This window comes from Eptatretus burgeri, chromosome 4 (genome assembly GCF_056783735.1).
Source record: "Eptatretus burgeri isolate ZD-2024b chromosome 4, Ebu_testis_v1, whole genome shotgun sequence".
Taxonomy (NCBI): Eukaryota; Metazoa; Chordata; class Myxini; order Myxiniformes; family Myxinidae; genus Eptatretus; species Eptatretus burgeri.
In genome coordinates this window covers 28,232,157-28,244,942 of record NC_140964.1, presented here as the reverse complement: position 1 = coordinate 28,244,942, position 12,786 = coordinate 28,232,157, and the positions used below count along the sequence as shown (strand labels likewise).

Sequence of the window (12,786 nt, the reverse complement as noted above, 5' to 3'; positions counted from 1 at the left end):
TCGTATTACGGTTGCTCTCTATGTACCTCGTGACTTGTTCCAAGGCGCGCCTCGCTTCCAATGCGCTCGGAACTGTGGCTACTTCTTCAGGCGCATCCGGTTCCTCGGTATCCTCGTCATGAATGGTAGTCACAAGATCGACGATTTCATCATCTGTAAGAACCTCGGTTGGTTCTAGATGATCATCGACATGATCGAATTCTTCTGGTGTCATCAGCACGGCTCTATCTATGGTGAAATGTTCAGCGATCTGTTCGAAAATGTTCCTCGGATACGTAGTGCTGGTGGCGGTCGACAAAGAGGACGTTGTCGCAGGATCGAACCAATTGGCCGGGGTGATGCCAGTGTGTTTGAAACAGTTCTTGATGGTTTCGGGTTTCACTTCATCCCAAGCCATCTTGGAGAAGCGAATAGCATCGCCCAGTTCCAGCTTCGGTTCTCGATTTTCGTGAATCGCATCCAGCAAGTGCTGTAGTTGATATCTTCGATAATGCTGCTTGAAATTGTTTTTGACACCGGCATCCATGGGCTGGAGATGCGACGTCGTGTTAGGCGGCAGGAAATGCACTTTCATATTGGTGAGACTGACTTTGCCCTCCTCATTCTCGGGCAGAATATGAGATGGCGCATTATTCAGCAACATCAGCACATGGCGGTTCGCTATTCGCATTTTCTTATCAAAAACGCGCAGCCAGTCGTGGAACACTAAGCTGGTCATCCACGACTTTTTGCTGTTGCGGCAATCGCAATACAAGTCATGCTTGAATCCCTTGAAGCACCTGGGATTAGCACTTTTCCCGATAACTAGTAAACAGGACTTATCATTACCATCAGCATTGCTGCAAACAGCTAGCGATATTCGAGCTTTTGCTTTCTTAGTTCCCCTCGAATACTCCCCCGTATTGAGAGATCGGTCAGGCAGCATTTGGTAGAACAGGCCCGTTTCATGGGACACACAAGCACTTTCAAAAATGACTAAACCTGGGACACACTAGCACTTTCACGCATAACTTCCGACATGATATACCATAGCGCATTTTGAAGCGATTCATCCAACCATTCGAGTAATGGAAGTCGACAATTTCCAGCTTACCTCCAAAAAACATGGCTTTCGTCCTCAGTATTGCTTCAGTTGGTGGAATGGTTTTAGCACGTGCTGAGCTAAACCAAAGAAAGAGCGCTTGTTCCATATTTGAATGTTTGCCACAGACTTGACGCATCATAGACGCATCCAGCGATTTGTTCAGCCATCGGTCTGACTGTTTTATCATGTCACCGATCGTCCCCGTCTTCACGGGCTTTCCCCATTTCGCTGCGAAGAAATTGGCAACGTCTTGTTGAGATTTTGATGGAAAACTCTTCGAATACTCACAGATTTCTCTCTTCTCTTTCACCGTCAAACACTGACGGTCCCTTTTCCTCTCTACAGGAGCCATGCTGTTTCAAACTTTTTTTAGAAATCACTAATCCATTAAGCACTGTTAGATCCACAATGCACACTGGAGATAGCACTGCAAATGCCATGAAAGCATAAACAAAATTAGATTTCACAATACTCTACTGGATGTGTACTCCCACAGGCTCATTAGTACATTTCTCCATGGAAGCGAGAAATTTCCTGATGACTCATCACTGGCGAATGTCACGGGCGGATAAGCGGGGTAATTTTGGATTTCCATTACTATGTACGTCAGGCAGACCTGGCGGATTGCAGATAGCAGGGTGGCGGATGAATTTACAAAGCTTTTAGCTCAGATGTTCGGTTCCTGAGCAAATCACAGCAGATAGCGAGGGTGGCGGATAAGAGGGGGGCGCATAAGCAGGGTAATACTGTATATAAATAAATATATACCCACATACACACATACATATATATATATATATATATCCACATACATACATATATACATATATCCATATACATATATAACGGGCGTAGTGGCATGCGCCTGTAATCCGGCTACTCAGAGGCTTGGGTTGGAGGAACGCTTGAGGAGGGGAGCTCTGTACTGGGCCATGCTATGAGAAGGTTTAGGGCAGTCAGGAATCATGGCAAAACCCAATCCTTATCCCTGTGTTGTAAGAGGTGACCAGGGTTGCGTCAGGAAGGGCATCCGGCGTAAAACCTATGCCAAATCAGTATGCGGATCATAACGGATGATCCGCTGTGGCGACCCCTAATGGGAGCAGCCGAAAGAAAAAGAAGATATCCATATACATATGTGTGTATGTGTGTGTATGTATATATATATATATATATATATATATATATATATATATATATATATATATATATATATATATATATATATATATATATATATATATATATATTTCAGTTAAGCCCAAAATTATTCATACCCTTTCCAAATTTGGAGTATTTTGAATCGTGTTATTTGAGGAATGAGTTTCTTCTGGCTTAAGTTACATAAGAATGTGACAAACAGCTGAAAGAATCACTGCAAGAGACATTTCAAGAAATACATTGTTTCGGGGGTATTTTATTGATAGATTTACAAGATAATGTCATGTACAGAATTATTCATACCCTTGCTTAGATCAGTTCAAAGTCACATTCAATAATCAATGGAAAAGCCCCTGTTTGTGATGACAGCCTCCAAACGGTTTTTATACTTGCTCACAAAGTTTTTGCATGTCTCTATAGGGATTTTGGCCCACTCCTCCTTCGCAAAGATCTCCAGACCTTTGAGGTTGGAAGGCTTCCTTGCCATCACGCCGGTCTTGAGCTCCCTCCACAGATTCTCGATTGGGTTGAGGTCCGGACTTTGGTTTGGCCATTTCTAGAACGTCTACATCAGGGGTCTCCAACCTTTTTGGGTGGAGGGCCACAAAACCAAAGTGGTGAGGAGCGGAGGGCCGCACCCAAAAAAAGGACGCTAAATTCCGGAAAAAAAAATATAATCAATATGCGGAAATTTAAATAAAAATTTGTGCTGAATATATTTTTCTTGCCAACAAATATGATAAATGAATAATCGTGTTAAAAACACGTGTCTAATATGAATCAAAATCATAATAAAAATTACAGAACGCTTTGATCATTGACCCTGATAAATTGGCAGTATCGCGGGCCGCATTGTAATGTAAATTTAATATGGCACCAAGGGCCGCATAAATCCGTCTAAGGGGCCGCATGTGGCCCACGGGCCACAGGTTGGAGACCTCTGGTCTACATCATTATCCCAGAACCATTTCTTGACTGACTTGGCGGTGTGTTTTGGATCATTGTCCTGCTAATACGTCCAATGCTCCCCGAGGTGAAGTTTCTCTGCAGACTCTTTGATGTTTTCCTCAAGGATCTTGATGTGCTGCTCCTTTTCATGATGCCATCCACTTTGACGAGATTGCCGGGCCCACTGGCTGAGAAACATCCCCAAAGCATTATGCTCCTGCCTCCATGCTTGACGGTCAGGACTGTGTTCTTCAGGTTGTATGCTTCACCTTTCTTTCGCCAAATGAAAGCAACATCTCTGTGCCCGAAAAGCTCCATTTTCGTCTCATCCGACCACAGAACTGAGGATGAAAAGCTTGGATCTTTGTCCATGTGAGCTTTTGCAAAGGTGAGCCGAGCCTTTCTGTGCCTGGGATGGAGGAGTGGAGTCTTTCTTGGTCGGCGTCCATGGAGACCCCCCTTGTGCAACGTTCGCTGGAGTGTCTGCCTTGATATCTTGGTCCCAGACTCGCCAAGGTTGGTCAGGAGAGCCTTAATAGTGATCCGTGGATTGTTGTTGGCCTCTCGCCATACTTTTCTTGCCAGAGGAGGCGACACCTTTGGCTTCCGACCACGTCCTTCAATGTTTTTTTTACAGTGTGGAACTCCTTGTACTTCCTAATTATGCTTTGTATGGTGGCAACTGGCACTCAGAACTGCTTCACAATATCTTTGTCACCTTTCCCCTCCTTGTGAGCATTCACAATGCACAACCGAAGAACCTCACTGACTTATTTCTTCTTCGCCATGCTGACAATGACCTGAGAATGATTGTATCAGCTCCCCTTAATTTATAGTCTAAAAGCAGAGTGTTGTTCTCTAACATTCCTCATTGTACATTCAATAGACCACATTTGTAATGCATTCAGATTGTATGCACACATCTTGGAATAATTGCACAACATTATAAAGAATCTTAGGAATATCAAAAGCATGTGCATTATCACAAACATTGGCCTCAATTGTGAGACTTCGTATGGGGTATGAATAATTTTGGACAGGCATAAAAACAGAAATCTTAACATTTCTATTGTTATGCAAACAATGTTGAGCCAAAATATATGTGGATTTGTTCATGCCAGTGGAGGATAAATGGGGCTTCTGAGGCATCCATGCAAATGAATGGGGAAAAGGGGGGAAACTCTGAATCAACCCCCAAAAAACCCAAAACAGGAGAATGATTTTCTCCCTCTCCCATACAAGTTCATGTTAAATTGAGACTGATTCCCTTCCCTCCCATACAAACTAATGTTAAATCGAGACAGATTCCCTCCCTCCCATACAAGCTCATGTTAAATTGAGACTGATTCCCCCCCCCCCCCACTCTGACTCTCGGCCCATTAGGTCAAAAGAGGATACTGATCTCTACCCCATTGAGCACATGTTAAATTGAGACTTACTGATTAAAGCACTTCATTCCACTCAAAGAGTGAATGGGGAAGTTTTGTTTTCAATGTTCAGTCCATGCCGTGAAAATGAGGAAGTATTCTGTGAGAGACAAGGCCCCGTGGTTATATTTTAAATCAGAACACTAACGGGCTTTTAAACATGTTTTATCAAAATCATTTAAAGAATTTTCATTTTCGTGTTAAAATGAATCAGGCTGCTTAAGAACAGCTGTCTCACCCGAGCCAAAAATTTCGAAGTCATTTCCGATCAGGTACACACCCTGGAAAAACCATTGTTGGGAAATCTCCCATGACATCATGACTCACGGTTTATTTAAACCAACTTGTGTGCCGAGTGCGTTGCATTCACAGAATGGATTAGACAGATTCTTACGACAACCTTATGGATCAATCATTTTCACAAGATGAGAGGTGAGATTCCCAACCCAATTTATTATTTGTTGTTTAAAACAGAATTAAATCACTGTACGACCAATAATTGTTGTATGTCTTTTTCTAACAGCTTGTACCCAATAAAAACATCGTTGATCACAGCTGTGGAGAACGAATTATCTGATTTACATTACGAATGGATACAAATGAATGACTTTCTTGAAGAGATTCAAATTTTCAGAAGAGAAATGAAAGAATTAGTCATGTCCTGTAATCTTGAAAGACCTGACTTCAAGGTGAGAAACACACACATGCATGTGTGTGTGTGTGTGTGTGTGTGTGTGTCTCTGTCTCTCTCTTTGTCTCTGTCTATATGTCTCTGTCTATTTGTCTCTCTCTGTCTGTCTATTTGTCTCTGTCTGTTTGTCTATCTGTCGATCTATCTGTTTGTCTCTGTCTATCTATCTGTCTCTCTCTGTTTGTGTCTGTCTATCTTGTCTGTCTATATGTCTCTCTTTCCATTTGTCTCTCTGTCTGTCTATCTGTCTGTCTGTCTGTCTGTCTGTCTGTCTGTCTGTCTGTCTGTCTGTCTCTCTGTCTGTCTGTCTCTGTCTGTCTGTCTCTCTGTCTGTCTGTCTGTCTCTCTGTCTGTCTGTCTGTCTGTCTATCCCTCTGTCCACATCTCCCTTGAGTGTTCTCATTATTAATTTTTATTTTTCAGTTTAAACACCTGTCTGGTTGAACCAAGCCCACAAGCTAATCGTCTGGCGGAATCTGACCTGACACTCAAGACATCTGAAGCAGAATGCTGGAAAACATCATCTATTTTTATAACTGAATGTTCAATATTTTCAATTTTGTTTAATTATAAATACTTTCCTTATAAATATCTGATTTTGAATTACAAGAAAAGAATAAAGGAGATGTAAAGGAGGGGTGGGGAGGTGGGGGTAGGTGCGCTCCCCCAATGACCTATCACCCCCCTCATCCCACCCCCTCCCCTCCCCGTGTGTGTGTGGGGAAGGGTGTGGGTGGAATGAGGGGGGTGGTGGGTCAAAGGTGGGGGGTGCACAGGGTGGGGTTTGTGTGGGCGGGGTTTGTGTGGGTGGGGCTTCTGTTGGTGGGGTTTGTGTGGGCGGAGCTTCTGTGGGTGGGGTTTGTGTGGGTGGGGCTTCTGTGGGTGGGGTTTGTGTGGGTGGGGCTTCTGTGGGCGAGGCTTGTGTGGGCGGGGCTTCTGTGGGCGAGGTTTGTGTGGGCGGGGCTTCTGTGGGCGAGGTTTGTGTGGGCGGGGCTTGTGTGGGCGGGGTTTGTGTGGATGGGTGGATCTTGTGTGGAGCAATTTTTTTTAATTAAATAAATATGTTGCGTGTGGGGAACTAATTAACGAATCACTAATTATGTGAATATGATGAATGTGGTTTTTGTGGGTGGAGCTTGTGTGGGGTGGGGTTTATGTGTGTGGAGCTTGCGTGGATGGGTGGAGCTTGTGTGGGTGGGGCTTGTGTGGGCAGGGATTGTGTGTGTGGGGTTTGTGTGGGTGGAGTCAAAAAGGGGTGGAGTTTAAAAAGGGGCGGAGTCAAAAAATTCAACTTATCTTTGTCTTCTGTAATTCCTGTGAATAAAATGAACCTAAAATCTCTTCCCCCTTTAAATCATATACCTTATAAGTCCAAGGAACTGTATCTATCACATCAACGAATTTTAAAAGCTCATTTGTCCATCGCTTTGCATAACCTTTTTCAAAATGAGATTTCCACCTATATATTCTTACTATATCACCAACTTTGAACTTCAGCTTTTTGACATTAATTTCTTTTTCATATTCTAATTTTGTAAATGTCTGATGGTTTGGTATTGGTTGAGGTGTGAATCGTATCATTATACTTATCTACAATATCCTGAATAAAAGATGACCATTGTTGAGAACCAAGTTGAGTGAATTTTTTTATGTAGTCTCTCTTTTAAAGTGAAGCGCTCAATAACAACCGCTTTTCCTTCATGAAAGGTACCGTATAATGTAATGCTGTTATTTTTAAGAAAATTCATAAATGTCTTGTGATAGAACCCTACCCTCATCAGTCCACAATTTTTTAGGTTTTCTCTTGCTTTTATTAAATATCTGTTGAAAGGCTAACATAAGAGTATTACCTGTTTTGTTTTTTAAATGGGACAACCCACGCATATCTACTCCTCAAATCAATAACGGTTATAGCATACTTGTACCCCTTATCATTATTGAGTTCAATCAAATCAGCTGACCAGATATAATCAACTTCCTTGGAATAAACCTTCCTTCTATGAAACTTTGTGATTATTGGTTTATGTAATTCATCAGCTAATTGTTCTTCAGTCTTAATGACATCATTAGAGCCGATAAGTTTTTTGAATTTCCAAGCCCAAGTTTCAATTTAGTACTGATCATCTTCACGATGAACCTATCAACTTTTTCTCTCAAGGTTGGATTTTGTATCAGAGACAAATTATACAACATTTTTGTATCGGCTTCATGCTTTTCTTCCAAAGTTGTGGAATTCCCATAATCAATATCGTGCCTCATGCACACTTCATCAACCCAATTGATGGATTTACTCCATGGTTTAGGATTGTCTGCTTCATCTAATCTTTTATCCAAGTTCGTTCCCAGACCACATAAAGAATACCCTGGTAGATGTAATTCCCCTGGTATTCCAGTCATTGTAAATTTACTTCCTGATAAAAACTTTTGTATATCTCCCCCACGTTTGTGTTTTGGGAATTGACTCTTTTTTGAGCCACACACCGAAAATGTACCTTTTTGTATAACCCTATTATATTTACTTTTAAAATATGAGATATTTTTAGTATTAGTTTTCTTTTTACATTTGAGACAATAACTAATTTATTTATGAGAAAAATTCCTACAGAGTGCGAAAACCTTTTTAGTTTCCAACATGCACATTTGAATCTTAATTTTTAAAACATAAAGAATCCTCAGAAATGTCTTCACCTCTCCTCCATTTATTTAAGAAAAAAAATGAAAAACTTTAACTAAAGTCAATCACACCAACATCATCAATAATATAATCTTTATCTCGACTTTGTCGTTTATATCTTCTCCCTGAAAACGATGTTAATAGTCTTGAGGAAAATATTTCTAATAGACTTGTCAATTGTTTGTTTTCCTCCTCGGTGTGTTGAGATTTATTATTTTCTGGAATACCCCCAATCTTTTTTTAATCTCACTGGTTTCCATATTTTTATATTTATTTATTCTCTCTCTCTTTCCTCCCTCTCCTTCTCCTCCCTCTCTCTCTTCTCTCTTTCCTCCTTCAAAATTCTCCCTCTCCTCCTTCTCTCTCTTCTCTCTTCTCTCTCTTCCTTCTCTCTCTCCTCTCTTTCCTCCTTCTCTCTCTTCTCCTTTTCCTCCTTTGTCTCAGTTTCTTCAACTCCTTCTTCGTCCCTTACTATCCTCAAATCACTTACACCCCATATAATATCATACACATATTCATCAGGATTTCTTTTTATTCCTGTATCCAAAATATTTGTTTTTACAACAGGAAACTAATAAAATTTAGTCCTGTTTACTAAAAGAGCCTTGCATTTTCTTAACTTCATAATTTTCCATTATTTAACATTTTAATTAAATCCAAAGTTGTTGGTTCATTAACATCAGAAAAAAAACAATCCTTTATTGTAAATACCTCATTCTTATGTTGCAGAACATATTTATTAAAATACCGAATACCCTTTTCTTGAAAGTATCCTTGAACACAGAAATGATAATTTTCTTGAAGCCTTCTTGCTGTCATTTATGTATTAGAAATATATGACAGATTAATATTATGACAAGAAACACCCCACAATCTTCCCATAGTTAAATCATTTTGTATTTCCTTACTTATTATATATAATCCTGTTCTTTGTGTTTTCATGATATAAACTAGGGCAAAACCATTGTAAAATTTTTCCTTATTAAATTCTTTTATTTGTTGTTTACTAATCGTGCTTCCACAAAACTCATTCTCAGCACCAAGTGGATAATAATCTTCCTTACGAGACTGATTTAATTTTTCCAGGTATTCTAGGTTAATTTTAAATGACCAATTATACCCGAAATCATTCATATCATACCCCCATTGTTCTATTCTCATACAAACGATACGCCCTTCTTTATAAAAATTTATTTGAATTGGAACTGTGAATTCTGTATGACCTGGAGATAAAATCAACACTTCTGTATTTTTGGAATACACAGCTATTTTATTAAAGGATATATATTGTGATAAATCACTTAATCTCACCAAGTCATTCGCGTCAGTCGGGCTTGGATAATTTATTAATTTATAAGCATTTTTCATATTAATATTTTTTGTTATACTATATTTCTGTTGTTCAGCCTGTGCCTTTGTGTAATAATTTGATAAATTAATTTCCAGTTCTTGGGATACACCAAATATAGAACCATCTTTACCAACATAAGTCATTTATATGAGATCAAAAATAATGTCATTAAAAAATTTATTTTTGCTGAGTTGAAATAACACATGTAGAAATAATTGACCACAACACTTGGAATTTAATTCTTGGACTGGAAATATTTGATAAACACCATTCTGTAAGAATTTTATAACTTCAACAGGTGGTGGAAGACCAAAACAGTTAAAATAATATTTGTCTTGACTATTAAAAATACAAACCCAATGAGAACCGTTCCCATTATTATCTTCTAAGTTCATAATAATATTCTTTGCATGTTTAGACACGTTTTTTTAATTCATCTTTCATACAAATAACCATATTATGAATTTTTAATTTCTTACAATATTTGACAAGTTCTAAATTTGATGTTGTATTCATTCCAAATTCTTTAAACCACTCATCAATGCTCAGTTATTTATTAGAAAGATATAATCCATTACCCCTTTGAGTTAATTTTACACCTGCTTGTGCGATAGAAGAAAGCATATCTCCAACTAACAATCTCACTTTTACAGGCAGACTTTCAAGTTTTTCAGCAAAATCTACAATTACACCACTTCCACTGATTTGTTTCTCCAACTCTTTGTTTTGCCTTTCCTATTCTTTTTGAGCCCGGAGTTGAGCCTTCCTTTCGTTGGAAGTTTTCACCGCTGCTGAAATACCACCCATCAATGCTCCAGCCGCACTTAAACCAGCAAATAAAGGAATTAGAAATGGGAGAAATTCTCCACTCGTCTCTCTCATTGAATATTTCTTCAACATTGGTTTTGACATTATAATTTTAAGTGAGCCAGTATCGTTCAAGATTTTCACCTGTTCTCTTGTGAGCAAAACATCAATTCTTACTGCTCCTTTTCTAATGAATTGTATTAACTTTAATCGTGCAAGGCTTTTGATTTTGAACACAAGATGATAGTTTATGAAGATTGATTTGATTAAGATATACCCCAGTTGGTACTTTGCCACTCATTTATTTAACAAAAAAATTATGTGAGACGAATCATAACACCATTATCTGTATTCATCTGTAATTCTGTTTCTTCCAAAAGCAAACAATATGTATCAACTTCTTCACTCTGTCCTCTTTCAATGTATAGGGAAGTATCCACTCGATTAGATTTTATAGTTTTCTTTTGAGCACTCAGGTCAAACGCATAGATTGTATATAAACTTTTAAATGCTGTCATATCCAAAATAGGTTCTTTATTTCCATTGCTTTCACACACCTTTTGGTAAGACTTGTATGCTTCAGCATAATCATTTTTTTCCCAATTAATTTCCAATCTATCTCGTGGATAAAATGTTCCATCTCGAGAAACACGAAGTTGTTTCACCTTAGCATTATAACTCAATGCATTATTCTTATCAGTTGCAGTATAAGATGTTTTCCTTTAGTCATTGCATGTGTTTCCTTAGTCAACCATGATTGACTAAGGTAACTACAATTACAAGAAGAATGTCTCCCTCTTGTGTAGTAGATATTAAAAAATACAAACCCATCATTTGGGTTCATCTGGTTTTTAAAAAACTAGTACGTGCCCGTAAAAAAATAAATAAATAAATAAAAGAAATATTCCAACCGTGAGCAAGAAACAACCACACAGGCCGTTTCTTCGCTCTCACGTGCCCTACATGCGTGGTCCGGAAGTTCGCATATCACAGTTACGATTATTCGCAATTTAGGTTTTAATGGCCAATTATTCAATTAGCGCCAACGTATTTAACCTTTTCGCAAATGTCGTGGCAAGGAAAAACAAAAAGAGAAGAGAAGAGAGAGAAAAAAAATTTACTTCCTGGTTCGGAGCATAGCAGCACTCTGATGTTACCAAAATTTATGCACCGTCTAACAGGAAAACGATCATAACTTGGGGCATTGTGTTTATCGATAAATGCGCATAAGAAATCGAGAAATTATTAGAATACACGAAGTCATCACTCTTCTGAAGCCCGAACGTTGTAACCCGTAATGGGGAACGCGACTGAGCTTCCCTTCCCCCATCGCCCACGCTCACGCAATAACGTGTCTTGTCATTGGTTTGGTAAATAAATGGCCATAACTTGGGAAGCACTTGTCCGATTAATATCAAACCTTGAAAAGGCACATCCTCAGGTCCCCAGCGATTTGTCCCCACCACATTTCCACAGGGCGCTCAAGGTCCGCCAACAACCCCCTTCTGGTAAAACTACCAAAATCACGAATCACTGCTCATCTTCACTCTTTCATTCCTCTTTTTTCCCCGCCTTTGGAATAAACTTCCTCACTCTATTCTTTCCCATTCTTCCCTCCAGGCTTTCAAAACAGCTGTTCACCACCACCTCTTATCTTCCCCCATCCAAATCCTCGATCTTTTCTACCCCCGATAATCCACCCAAGCCCACTCCCTTCATTTCTCCTGCTTTCCTTCCTGAAAGTCCCTGAAATGTCCATCTTCTCTTCGCCATGTTCCCCGTCCCATCCCCATCCCTCTCCCTTCCACAGTTCACCTAATGTGTCTGTTCCCCACTGTTTTGTCCCTTCCACTCCCGCCCCTCTTGTCTCATGCCTCCTTGCTGTGAGTTGTGTGTTAGTTCTCATACGAGCCTCGACCAAGGTATACAAAAAAAAAAAGCACATGGTACCCACTGAGCCAATGGATTAATTTTACAGACTCTTGCTTGTACGCCTGAATAGACACCGGACATGTTGCTTGCATTGTCGTATGACTGCCCTCAACAATCCATGAGATCAATCCCATTGGCTTCCAGTACCTCTTGCAATTTTCCAAACAGATATTCACCATCGTGATGCTCAATGACGACATACTGTAGAAACCTTTTGACGGAGCTACCATCTTGCATCGCATATCGAAATATTACCGTCAACTGATAGATATGCGAAACGTCTGGTGTCGAATCGATGGAAACACCAGGACATTAGCATCTTTTATTTCTCGCACGATGGTAGATTTCACTTTTTCGGCCAGTAGTAGGATAAACTAGTCACATATTGTTGATGACAGGTACAATACACTTCCCTTTCCCTTGTTCCCATACACTTCCCTTTCCCTTGTTCCCATACACTTCCCTTTCCCTTGTTCCCATACACTTCCCTTTCCCTTGTTCCCATACACTTCAAGATGCTGGGTGAGAAATGGATTGAATTTTGAGACTAGTTCAAGACAACCAACATAGTTTCCATTGTTAGCACAACCCAGCTGCTCAGTCGTGCCCTGGAACGGAAGCCCTCTTTCGGCTAGGAACGACATTACAGCGACAATTTGCTTCAGGACATTAGTCCAGTAAGCTTCCTTGTGGAGGTACCGCTGTTCAAAT

The 12,786-nt window shown here is 39.7% G+C and overlaps 1 long non-coding RNA gene across 31 annotated transcripts in view; it reads right to left on the bottom strand.

The window, feature by feature from the left end:
* LOC147027693 (uncharacterized) overlaps nt 1-12,786 on the bottom strand; it is a 198,979-nt gene that overhangs the window by 22,176 nt on the left and 164,017 nt on the right. For 5 of the 31 annotated variants that reach the window (XR_015057194.1, XR_015057196.1, XR_015057193.1 and 2 more), the window contains one exon: nt 4,633-4,720. The exons of the other annotated variants lie outside the window; for them this stretch is intronic. This is a non-coding gene — a long non-coding RNA (uncharacterized LOC147027693). The remainder of the gene's footprint in view (nt 1-4,632; nt 4,721-12,786) is intronic. 31 annotated transcript variants of the gene reach the window in all.